Source organism: Erinaceus europaeus, chromosome 8, assembly GCF_950295315.1.
Source record: "Erinaceus europaeus chromosome 8, mEriEur2.1, whole genome shotgun sequence".
Classification (NCBI taxonomy): Eukaryota; Metazoa; Chordata; class Mammalia; order Eulipotyphla; family Erinaceidae; genus Erinaceus; species Erinaceus europaeus.
The window spans coordinates 67,883,904-67,895,330 of record NC_080169.1 but is presented as its reverse complement, the minus strand read 5'-3'; the positions used below and the strand labels follow the sequence as shown (position 1 = coordinate 67,895,330).

General features: G+C 36.0%; 1 pseudogene; it reads left to right on the top strand.

The window, feature by feature from the left end:
* The first annotated feature begins 9,712 nt into the window (after positions 1-9,712).
* On the top strand, positions 9,713-9,829 carry LOC132539996 (U4 spliceosomal RNA; annotated as a pseudogene).
* Positions 9,830-11,427: the final 1,598 nt, after the last annotated feature.

Below are 11,427 nucleotides of genomic sequence, written 5' to 3'. Positions count from 1 at the left end.
TTGTCACTTGGACCCACCATGTGGCTACCCCTGGGACCTGAATACATGTGTCTGAACACTGATAACTAAGCTTATGGACTCATACTTTGAGCAATTATGGCTAACCAGTCTTTCCTCCTTTGCTTATTCTGCTGCTATGGTTTTTATCTAACCTAATAAAGCTCCTGTTTGTTAACCCCCTAACAAAATGCCAGAAGTCTTTTAGTTTTTTTCTTTTTCTTATCAGGAAAAATGTTTTCCTTTCTTTTTAAAGATAGACATATCACACCCCAGTCCTTAACTGACAAACACAAGCCTAAGTTTTTTTTTTTCTTTAATTCCTATGTCTGATGCCCAAATGTGTCGCATTATAAGCCCACATTTTTTTTTTTGCTGATATGGTTCAACTTTAAATTGCCCACACATCTAGCATTTTTAAAAAGAAACTTTTAATTTCTTTTTAAAATTTATTTATTTTCCCTTTTGTTGCCCTTGTTATTGTTTTTGTAGTTAGTGTTGTTGTTACTGATGTCATCATTGTTAGGACAGAGAGAAATGGAGAGAGGAAAGGAAGACAGAGAGGGGAGTGAGAAAGATACCTGCAGACCTACTTCACCACCTGTGAAGTGATTCCCCTACAGGTGGGGAGCCGTGGGCTGGAACCAGGATTCTTAAGCTGGTTCATGCACTTTGCACCACATGTGCTTAACCCGCTGCGTTTCCACCTGACTCCTAGCATTTTTTTTTTCTGACTCACACCATTTTTTTCTGCTGGGGTGTTTGACTTAAAATCTATCACACATGTCATTTTTTTAACACCCCCCCCCTTCCAGTCCTTTTGTCTACTTTTTTTTCCTGCTCTACTTTAAGTCTATGATTCTTGATTTTACAAGCCAGTCAGGGACCCAACTAGCCTTTACCAATTCCTGATTAGTGACTTACTTTTTATCTTAAAATTTCTTCTACTTTCACACTCCTACCAAAACACTCATTATGGGAATATTACATTCTGAGGAAGAGAATTGTCACCTCAGACAACTGAAAGAAATGTTAAAGGTTTGTAATAGTCATTGATCCAGCTGACGAATGGATAAGTTGTTCCTTGTTATTAAGTCTGTCTCCACATGTCTTCACACACATGGAATTGTATCAGTTAAGATATGGGAACAATTGGAATAAATCTGTATAAAAATATTGGTTTGGTAAGAGCAAAACAGCTTTAGACCTATAATCTCTGTCTCTTTGCTTTGAAGCAATTGCAGTTTTCTTTATAACAAAGCTCCTCCATAATCTCTCCTGCTCTTCCAGATTCTGAATCCACATCTCCCACCTCCTTTCTCCAAGACTTCTCAGCCATTCCACCTCCCCTGCCTCCTATTCCAGTGATGTCAGACTCCTTTTCATGACCCCTTCAACCTATAATGACTCACTCAACCCTTTTCTAACTTCTGTGCTTCCAGCATCTCCTCTGTTTCTGTCCACCATCATAAACTCAGACCTCTCTCATGTCAGTGAGAAATACAGTAAAATTCATTTCAAAAAATGCTATTGAGCAATACTTTCAGGAAGGCTTAAATAAAATGGTTTGTCTGACATTGACACTTTCCCCACGCTCACTATTAGGGAAGGAAGGGACTGAGATGAAATTTGAAACTTCGCTCTATCAGGTTCTTAGAGATATCTCACACAGTCAGTGGGTTAGAGCGATTTTGCCTCTCAGTGGACAAATGAACATTAGAAAAGAAGGGAACGTGCCTCAGTGCACAAGCTGCAGTCAAGGCATGGAGTAAAATAGCAGATCCTAGCACTCCTACAGGATCTTTTAACTCATTTTTCATAAATCCACAGAATCCTACATAGATTTATGTGAAGGCGCTACAAGAAGCTATCTATAGGCAAAATCCTAATTAAGCAATTATCCTATAATAATGCAAACCAATATTGTAACGGAATTCTTGGGCCATTTAAAGGTTAAGATTTAAATACTGTTCAAATGATGAACACAAGCACTGAAGTAGAGACTCAAAGCCACAGTGCAAATGTTATGGCTGCGGTAAATCAGAATTCATAGAACTCAACAAAGGACAAACAACCCAGTTGAAAAATGGGGGAAGAATATAGACAGAGCCTCCCCCAAAGAGATGCAAAGGGCCAATAGACATGTGAAAATGTGCTCAGAGTCACTGATAATCAGAAGAATACAAGTGAAAACAAGATACTGCTTTGCTCTTGTGAGAATACCGTACATTAGAGTAAAACAGAAACACCAACTGTTGAGTTTGTGGATGGAAAGGAACTCCCCTATTGTTGATGTGGATGTGAATTGGCCCAGCCTCTTTGGAAAAAAAAGTCTGGAGATCAGTATGCTAGAAATGGACCTACCTTATGGCCCTGCAATTCCTCTCCTGCAGGTATATGCAGGAAAAACTAAGACATATGTTCAAAAATATTTATACATACCTATGTTCATAGCAACACAGTTTGTAAGAAAACAAACTTGGAAGCAACTCAGATGCCCAGTGGCAGATAAATTGCAAAGTTTTGGTACATATATACAATGGAATTAAAAAGGCATGGTCATCTCCTTTGTAATATCTTGGTACAAAGTTGAAGGTATCATGTTGAATGAGATAACTCAGAAAGTGCAATATCAATGCTAAATGGTTTCATTCACAAGTGGAACTTAAAAGAAAAAAAAAGAACTGGTAGAAAAGTAAAATATAAAGTGAAAGTTGGACTACATATAGTGTATTACACCAAAGCAAAGGATTCTTGTGAATTATGGGATACTGGAGTCCTGCTGTATGATGGGGGAGGGTAATGCATATCTCCCAGATACCCATAAAGGGGAAATGAAAGGTTGTACGTATATGTCAAAGACTAGACTGTAAACCATTAATCCCCAATTAAAAATGATAATCATCTAGTTGAGGGCATTGATGTTTTCACCTACGAAAGGAGTAGTGGTTGAACTTAGTAGAGTGACAGATCTAAAAGATATGAAATATTTGAACTTTTCCAAATGTGGCAACTGACTGACTTACTATAAATAAATAATAAAAAAGAAAATGGGATTAAAGATGACTATGAACATTTTACTTTTATTATTATTTTAAATATTTATCTTGACAGAGAGAGAAAGAGGGAGGGAGAGAGAGAGAGAGAGAGAGAGAGGACAGATACCTGCAGCACTGCTCCACCACTCATAAAGCTTAATCAAGAAGGTAGGGGACCAAGGAGTTGAACCTGGGTCTACACATATGCTAAAATATGCTCTCTATTGGCTTTGTCCCCACCCAACTTCTACATTTATTATTTTTTTCTAAGATTTCATTATTTTGTTAGATTGAGGATGAGAGACAGAGACCAAAGCACTGCTCAGCATTTGAACACACGGGAGATTGAACCTGAGGCATCTGTGACCTCTAGCATGTAAGGTCTGTGTTGTTACTACAACTATAAAAATGTTAAATAGTAAATAAATAGATAAAATAAAGTGGCAAAACCTCTTTTGTCTTCTTAAAGATTTATTTGAAAATATTATTCTTAAACTTATGGATTTATGTTGTGAAGCTGGCTCATTGTTAGAGGGAAAGACTTGTCTGTGTGAAATCCTGAATTCGAACCCGGTTACTGTGTATTCTGATTCTCTCTCCTGTTCTTTAATAAGTACAGAAATAAATGTCTACAAAATAATTTAGAGCACCAAATAAATTTCACTATTTTCCATGTTTTTGTGTATAATGTTAACTGTGCAAAGTCTCCCATACATTGCTTAGCATATTAAGTAGACCAATTACTTTTTTTTACAGAAAAAAGAGATTAAACATACTTTATTAGTTTTCAGTTCCTAGTGTTATAGTTATAGATAAGTAGCAAAGTCTTTATGTAGACTATAATCCATTTTGATATATCCTCTCTGAATGTCCTTTCTAATTAATTTGTCATAATGTCTAACCTTAGTGTTACAGTAAAAGCAATCCTTTCAGGTCCAAACATCAAGAAGCAAACAACAATGATGCATACATTCAAACCTTTCTGAGAGAAAATTCACTGTAAAAGATACAATTATGAAGCACCAACAAAAATCTTCCTGGTTACCTTAAAATATTCTTTAAAAAAAAACAAAAAAACTTGTGTGTGTGTGTGTGTTTTTTCATCCTTTTATCCTTTTTAGTTACTAAAAAAATAAAAGAAGTAAACTTGTTACATAATCCTTCAAGACCTCAAGTTCAGACACATTCTCTAGCTCTGGTTCTCTGGACTTTCTTTGGGCAGGTGCTGTTTTTCTTTGACACATCAGACCAGCAGTTAGAAAATGCCAGCTGATAAACACCAATAGCTTCCTCTGTCATTATCAGTGACTGACGGAATAATGAAACATCTGGCATCTTTTACTGATTAAACAGGGCATTTCAATGACCATCAGAATAAAGACCTGAATCTATATTTTTTAATTTATATCATTCATGTATACAGATGCTGGTACACACCAGAGAAGATTTTTTTTTTTTAATGAAGAAAGCAAGTTTAAATATTATATTCAACAAGAAGAAACTAAAACCTGAAAAATGTTAAAAAACTAAGGCAATATCATCATCAAACATTATAAACAATAGGTTTCTGTTACAGAATTATCTGAAAATTGAAAAGATTTCTAACATCAGTTATGAACTTGTCTTTTCTGTGACTAAATATTATACTACTTCTATTATGCATTGTAATAGTGTGATAATGAAAATAATTATTATGACAATTCCAAAAACTCAAGTAAAGTTTCCTATGAAGTATAATATAATGTTGTGGATATTTCTCAGTTGCCCACTAAATAAGGGAAAATGAAAGAACTACTATGTTTTCTAATATTTTACATACATGAACTTGGAAACAATAAATTTTGATGAGTTGTAATTCATCTCCATTTCAAAAACTGAAACTTTTAACACTTAGTTTGTAAAGTTAATCGATTCTTAAGTTTATAATATAGTGTTGTTAACTATAGATGATATACTGCAGATGTCTGTAGTTTATCTAAGGTAATTAAGCTTTATATTTTTTGAACTAAAACTCTCCATTTATTAATGCCCTCAGCCTCTGGAAACCACAATTCTGTGTTATACTTCATGAGTTATATTAATTTTAGTATCTTATATATGGGACCATTTAGCTTTTTTTCTCCTGTTAATGTCTGATTTCATTAAACATAATGTCCTAGTGATTCATTCATGTTGTCATGCTTGGTAGGATTACATTTCTTTAAAAAAAAGGATTGATATTATGTTGTGTATTTATTACATTTTCATAATGTATTGATGAATATTCAGGTTATTTGCGTGTATTGTATATTATAAGTAGTTCTGCAGTCTGTTTTAGGTAATAATTTCAATTTTTCTTTTGGAATGTACTCAAGAGTGAGATCACTGGCTCACATGGCTTTTGAGGCACTCCGACACTGTTTTCTGCAGTGGGCATGTACCATATCAACAGTGCATAATACTTCCATGATAAATATAATTACATAACATAACCAAAACATCCCCCCAAATCTGGCATAAAGCAATCCCACTAAGTATGTAAATAATATCCTACAGTACCTACTTATGTGATTTAGGATATTGGAGGGGTAAATTACAGCTTTAAAGTTTGTTCATTGTTAGGTGGATTGATAGCAAAATGGTCATGCAAAAAGCCTTTCATGCCTGGGGCATCAAAGGTCCCATGTTCAGTCTTTAGCATCACCATAGTCCAGATATGAAGAGTGCTCTGGTAAATAAATAAATAAATAAATAAATAAATAAATAAATAAATAAAAGATTGTGCTCATTATCTACATACTTCTTCACCGTTTCTTCTTATCACCCTGACATCAGTCAAGAACCAAACAAAAGCAAAAATAAATATGCAGATTCATGTTTAAATTTTTTGATTGAAGAAACTTTCAGTCTTAGAAAACAATGTTAAAAGCCCAGAAACCTGTCGTAAACTTTTATAATTACCAACATTTGTCATTTTATAAGTAGTTTCAGCTGGTGGAAATAGCACATCTGTTATTATTGAAAACTCTCAAATTTACACATTTATATTAAAAGCCCAACAACTGATGAGTGGCTAAGAACTTATGGTATATGTACACAATAAATACTACGCATCTATTAAAATGGATAAAGTTTTTCCTTTGCTATATCTTGGGTGAACCTTGATGCTAACATATTGAGTGATACAAGCTAAAAAGAGGAGGACAAATATCGAATGACCTTACTTACAGGTGGAATACAATAAGCAAGCATAATAAAGGAAAACATAACATGAAACATGGACTGTGTACACCCTAATATACGAAATAAAAGGACACTGGGAAAAGGGAGAGGAATGGGATGGAGAGGTCCTGGGGTACAGGGCATGATGATGGAAAGGGACTAGGCTTAAGTATCTTGCAGATAACTGTCATAGAGATCAGCAGCTGTATTGTAAATCATTAAGCTCCCACTAAAGTGTTCCAGAGAGTCCTAAACTGAAGAGTTTGCTGATAATATGTGTAACACATTATAGATTTTTAAAGTTTCAAGGAATCACAAGTGTATTATGCTTCCCAGCTTCATGATATATAGCTTCTATTCTTTGTTGGAAGAAAAAGGAATCAATTAGTTAGCATTACTACTGTGTGTCCTGCTTGAAAAGTATGAGAATTAACTAGAAATCTTTCATTTTGTAAAACCACAATTTCATTAATTTATTCTATAGGTTAGTATATCTTGAATAATAACTATAAGAAATCTTATGTAATATTGATTTTATATAGGCTTTAAAGTCAGTGTATGATGAAAAATTATATTCAATGTTTTAATTGCAATAAATCTTTAAGAAAATAAAATATTTTAAGTACTTCATGTATAATTATGAAGAAGAATGGATCAGAATTGAATACTTCGTACAAGTGACATATACAAAATCCAATCAACAGGGGCCAGGTGGTAGTGCACATAGCTAAGTGCACACATTATCATGTGCAAGGACCCAGGTTCAAGCTCCTGGTCCCCTGTAGGGGGACACTTCAGAAGTGGTGAAGCAGGGCTGCTGGTGTCCTTCTCTCTCTCTTCCTCTCTGATCTCCCCCTCTTCTCTCAATTTCTCTCTGTCTCTAAACAATAATAAAATTAAGAAAGAAAAAATTAAGGAAAAATTAGTGAACAGTATTTATTATTATCCTTTAAAATTGCTTATAATATTATTCTATGGTAACAAAAACATCTAGTTTTTACTGTAGACACATGCTAATGTTTTGTCTTTACCTGCAGATAATTTTATATGATTACTTTTCTGGTATTATTTCCACAAAAATCTCATTTCATAAATAATTTCAATACTTTATCCTTAATGTTGACCATATATATATATATATATATATATATATATATATATATATACACAAAATTAACTAGAGCAGTGCTCAACTCTAGCTCATGTTGGTGCAGGAGATTGAACCTATGACTCTGACATCTTGGGCATGAGAGTCTCTTTGCATAATTATTATGCTATAACTCCAGCCCATTTGAATATATCTATGCACATCCAATGTTTTCTGATACTAGTCAGTTAAAATACTTAGGGTTTTATGCCTTATGTTACTTAAAAGTTTTGGAAACAATTGAATAAAAATAATTTAGGAATTCAGGACTCCTATGAAATAGTATATCTCATATTTTAAAAATCCATTCATTTCAAAAATTGCTGTCATTTAGAACATTAGCTATATTCTCCTTATTATCTACAGAAAATTGAAAATATTAAGTGAATCACACAAATTAGCAGAAAATATGTAACCAATTAAAATAAATATTAATGCTGTCTGATGTAGAACTCAGGTTCTTATTTACTATACTGTTCATATTGTTCATAGATTTCATATTAATCAAAGCAGTTTAGCTGTTGAAGTAATAACCACATTTCAACTAAATAAAGTTTGTTTACTGTGATTCTTTTGACTGACTATAACACAGGAAAGATCTGTTTCATGAAGTTATTCAAGATCTTGAAATACTTCCATATAATATCACCATCATATCCAAACGAAGTCTGTATCCAAATTAACAAGGGGAAAGCTGCAGAAATTTTTATTGCCTGCCATATAATTTAATAAGAACTTTCCTGCCCACATACATATGTCAGAGATAATAGCACTGAAGCTTCCTTCATTGTGGTAGGGAAGAGACTCAAACTTGCTTCACACATAGGAAAAAGCAGTGCAAGTGAAAAATGCTTTACTTATGCTACACCTGAGGAAGATGGGTCGATACTGGGGCAGCATGGAATGTTCCTACTCATGACCACAGAATGTGAGCTCAGATCTAGAGGGATGCAGAGGCCACACAGGCTCCTAAGCTAATTATGGGCCCCAAATCACATCAAATCGATGGGGTTTACAATCAACAATATTTATACTCCTTTCCCATATTAGCGAGCTACTCTCTTCCCTGATCCAGCTTTCTGACCCTTTTCCCAGCCATGGTATCATCTCCCCACAATAACCTGGATTCACCTGCATATCAGATTTTAGGCTCAGGCAAAAACAAACAAACAAACAAACAACTACTACTATAGCTACAGGCCCTTTGAAATATAACTAAACTATGCCTACTAGCTATCTACAAAATGGAGGACACCCCAACACTTCATATGCAATATTCCAGCCTTTAGGTCCATGATTGGTCAACAGTTTGTTTGGATTTGTATGTTAACTCTCTTTTCAGCCACCAGGTTCCAGATGCTAGCATGATGCCGACCAGACTTCCCTGGACAGACAACCTCACCAATGTATCTTGGAGCTCTGCTTCCCCAGAGCCCTTCCCCACTAGGGAAAGAAAAGACAGGCTGGGAGTATGGATCGACCTGTCAATGCCCATGTTCAGCAGGGAAGCAATTACAGAAGCCAGACCTTCCACCTTCTGCATCCCACAATGATCTTGGGTCCATACTCCCAGAAGGTTAAAGAATAGGAAAGCTATCAGGGGAGGGAGTGGGATACAGAGGTCTGGTGGTGGGAATTGTGCGAAGTTGTACCCCCATTATCCTATAGTTTTGTCAATATTTCCTTTTTATACATAAAAATTTTTTTTAAAAAGTAATGTCTGCCAAGATTTCTCCTGAGATTTAGATGGTTCACAGATTATCTATCTTTACTATGTTTACTTTTATATTACCCAATAAAATGAGAACAATGTAATTTGCTACAAATCATGTTTACTATTGTTAGATTACTGGATAAATTTAAAGTACATTATTTTAAAATGCATATAAATTACTAAATGTATTTCATTCATGATCAAACAGTTTTTGATATCAAGTTGTTACTTTTTTAAAGATTTTATTTATTAATCAGAAAGATAGGAGAGAGAGAATGAATCAGACATCACTCTAGTACATGTGCTGCCGGGGATTGAACTCATGACCTCATGCTTGAGAGTCTAGTGTTTTAGCCACTGCACCACCTCCCAGACCACCAAGTTGTTACTTTTTTTGGGGAACCTGGGTGTTACTTGTTTTTATTTTCTTCTGTTTTATATAGTAATTTAATATTGATTTACAAGATAATAAAATAACAGTGGTATAATTCCACACTGTTCTTATCACTAGAGTTCTGTGTCCCCATCACTCTATTGGAAACTGCAGTAGTTTTCCCAAGCTCACAGATAAAGGTAGTCTATTGTTTCTATAACTGTCTATATTCATATATATTTAACTTTGCACAGTGGCAGTATCATAGCCAATGAGGTTTATTCGAGGTGCGATAAGTGCTAATTAAAAACATATTCATATGTATTTGCCCATTTTTCTATGATCCTATCTGCCGGGATAGCCTGAGGGTACTTCTTCCCGAGCCGGTGCTCTCTGGGTTGGAGAGAACTCAACTGGAGCTGATCTAGGCTGCTGTGTGGGAGAGGGATCAGGAACGCGTGCTGCACCAACTTCCGCAGGAGATACACTCTGGAACTCTCGGAGCCGGAAAGCAATTTCCAAGTGTCTTTAATCAGAAGAGCAGCTGTTTTTATACTCTCCAAGTAGGGTGGAAACAGGATGTGATATAGAGAGGGTGGAGAGAAAAGTGACTGGTGAAAATCAGAGTGTGACAAGGAGGGGGCGGAACAGGCGAGAATCCTATCACTGAACCACCAATGCCCTGGAGTGCTTTATGTAAAAGTGATTTATGTAAATAGACCAAACCTTTGGATCAGTAAATCCCTATATAGGCATATGGATAAGAAGAAGCCAGGGGGAGATGGCAACTACCCAACACTATCTACATCTATTGCTACTTCTCAGGGTCCTTTCTTTTTTCCTCTTCTCTCCTCAAGGCCTGATGGAAGTGGAGTTCAGAGCTCTCTGGTAATCTTCCTCTAACACTTCTCCCTCTCTGGGAGTATGGACCATAATTTTTTTATGAGTTGCTGAAGGTGGGAGTTCTGGCTTCCATACTTGCATCTCTGCTGGACATAGACATTAGCAAGTCGATCCATACCCCTAACCTGTGTCTATATTTCCCTCTGTGGGGTAGGGCTGCAGGGCTGGGCTAGCTTCACGGGCAGTAGAGAGACGGGCAGTAGAAAGATGACCAGGGACTCATGGCTGAGCTGGGAAGCAGTATCTCGTTGATTAATCAGATACATTGCCTTTTATGCATCTCTTCACCGGAAGTGACAAGGAAAAGGAAATGACTAGGAGAGGGGGTGGAGCAAAAAAAGAGCACGAACATAGAAAGCTTCCATCTAACCAATGAAGATTAAACCAATGAAAACAATGATTATGTAAATAGACCACAGCCTCAAGCAAGGCAACAGAAGGGGTCTTAGAAGCAGAATTTAGAAGCATACCAACAAGGGCTCTGGAAAGATGAAGTTCCAGGACATATCGGTGAGGTCATGTGCCCAGGGAAGTCAGGATGGAATCACAGAAGCATATGTAACTTGATGGCTGAAAGGCAGTAAGATATAAAGCAGGACAAAATGTTTAAAAAAGAGGAACCAAAAAGTAGGGATGGAGCAGATAAAAAAAAAAAAAGATCCAGCTTTCTAGCCCTTTTTCCAGTCATGACATCATCTCCCCAGGCAATAACTTGGATCCACCTACATATCAGATGTCAGGCTCAGGGAAAAAAACAAACAAAAAAACTAGTATCGTCATGGGCCCTTGGGAATATAACTAAAATAGACCTACTAGCTATCTACACAACGAAGACCCCCCAAATCTTCATCTGCACTATCCCAACCTTTAGGTTCATGATTAGTCAACAATTTGTTTGGCTTTATATGTTAACTCTTCTTTCAGCTACCAGGTTCCACATGCTAACATGATGCTAACTAGACCTCCTTGGGTAGACAACTCCACCAATGTGTCCTGGAGCCTCACTTCCCCAGAGCCCCGCCCACTAGGGAAAGAGAGAGACAGGCTGGGAATA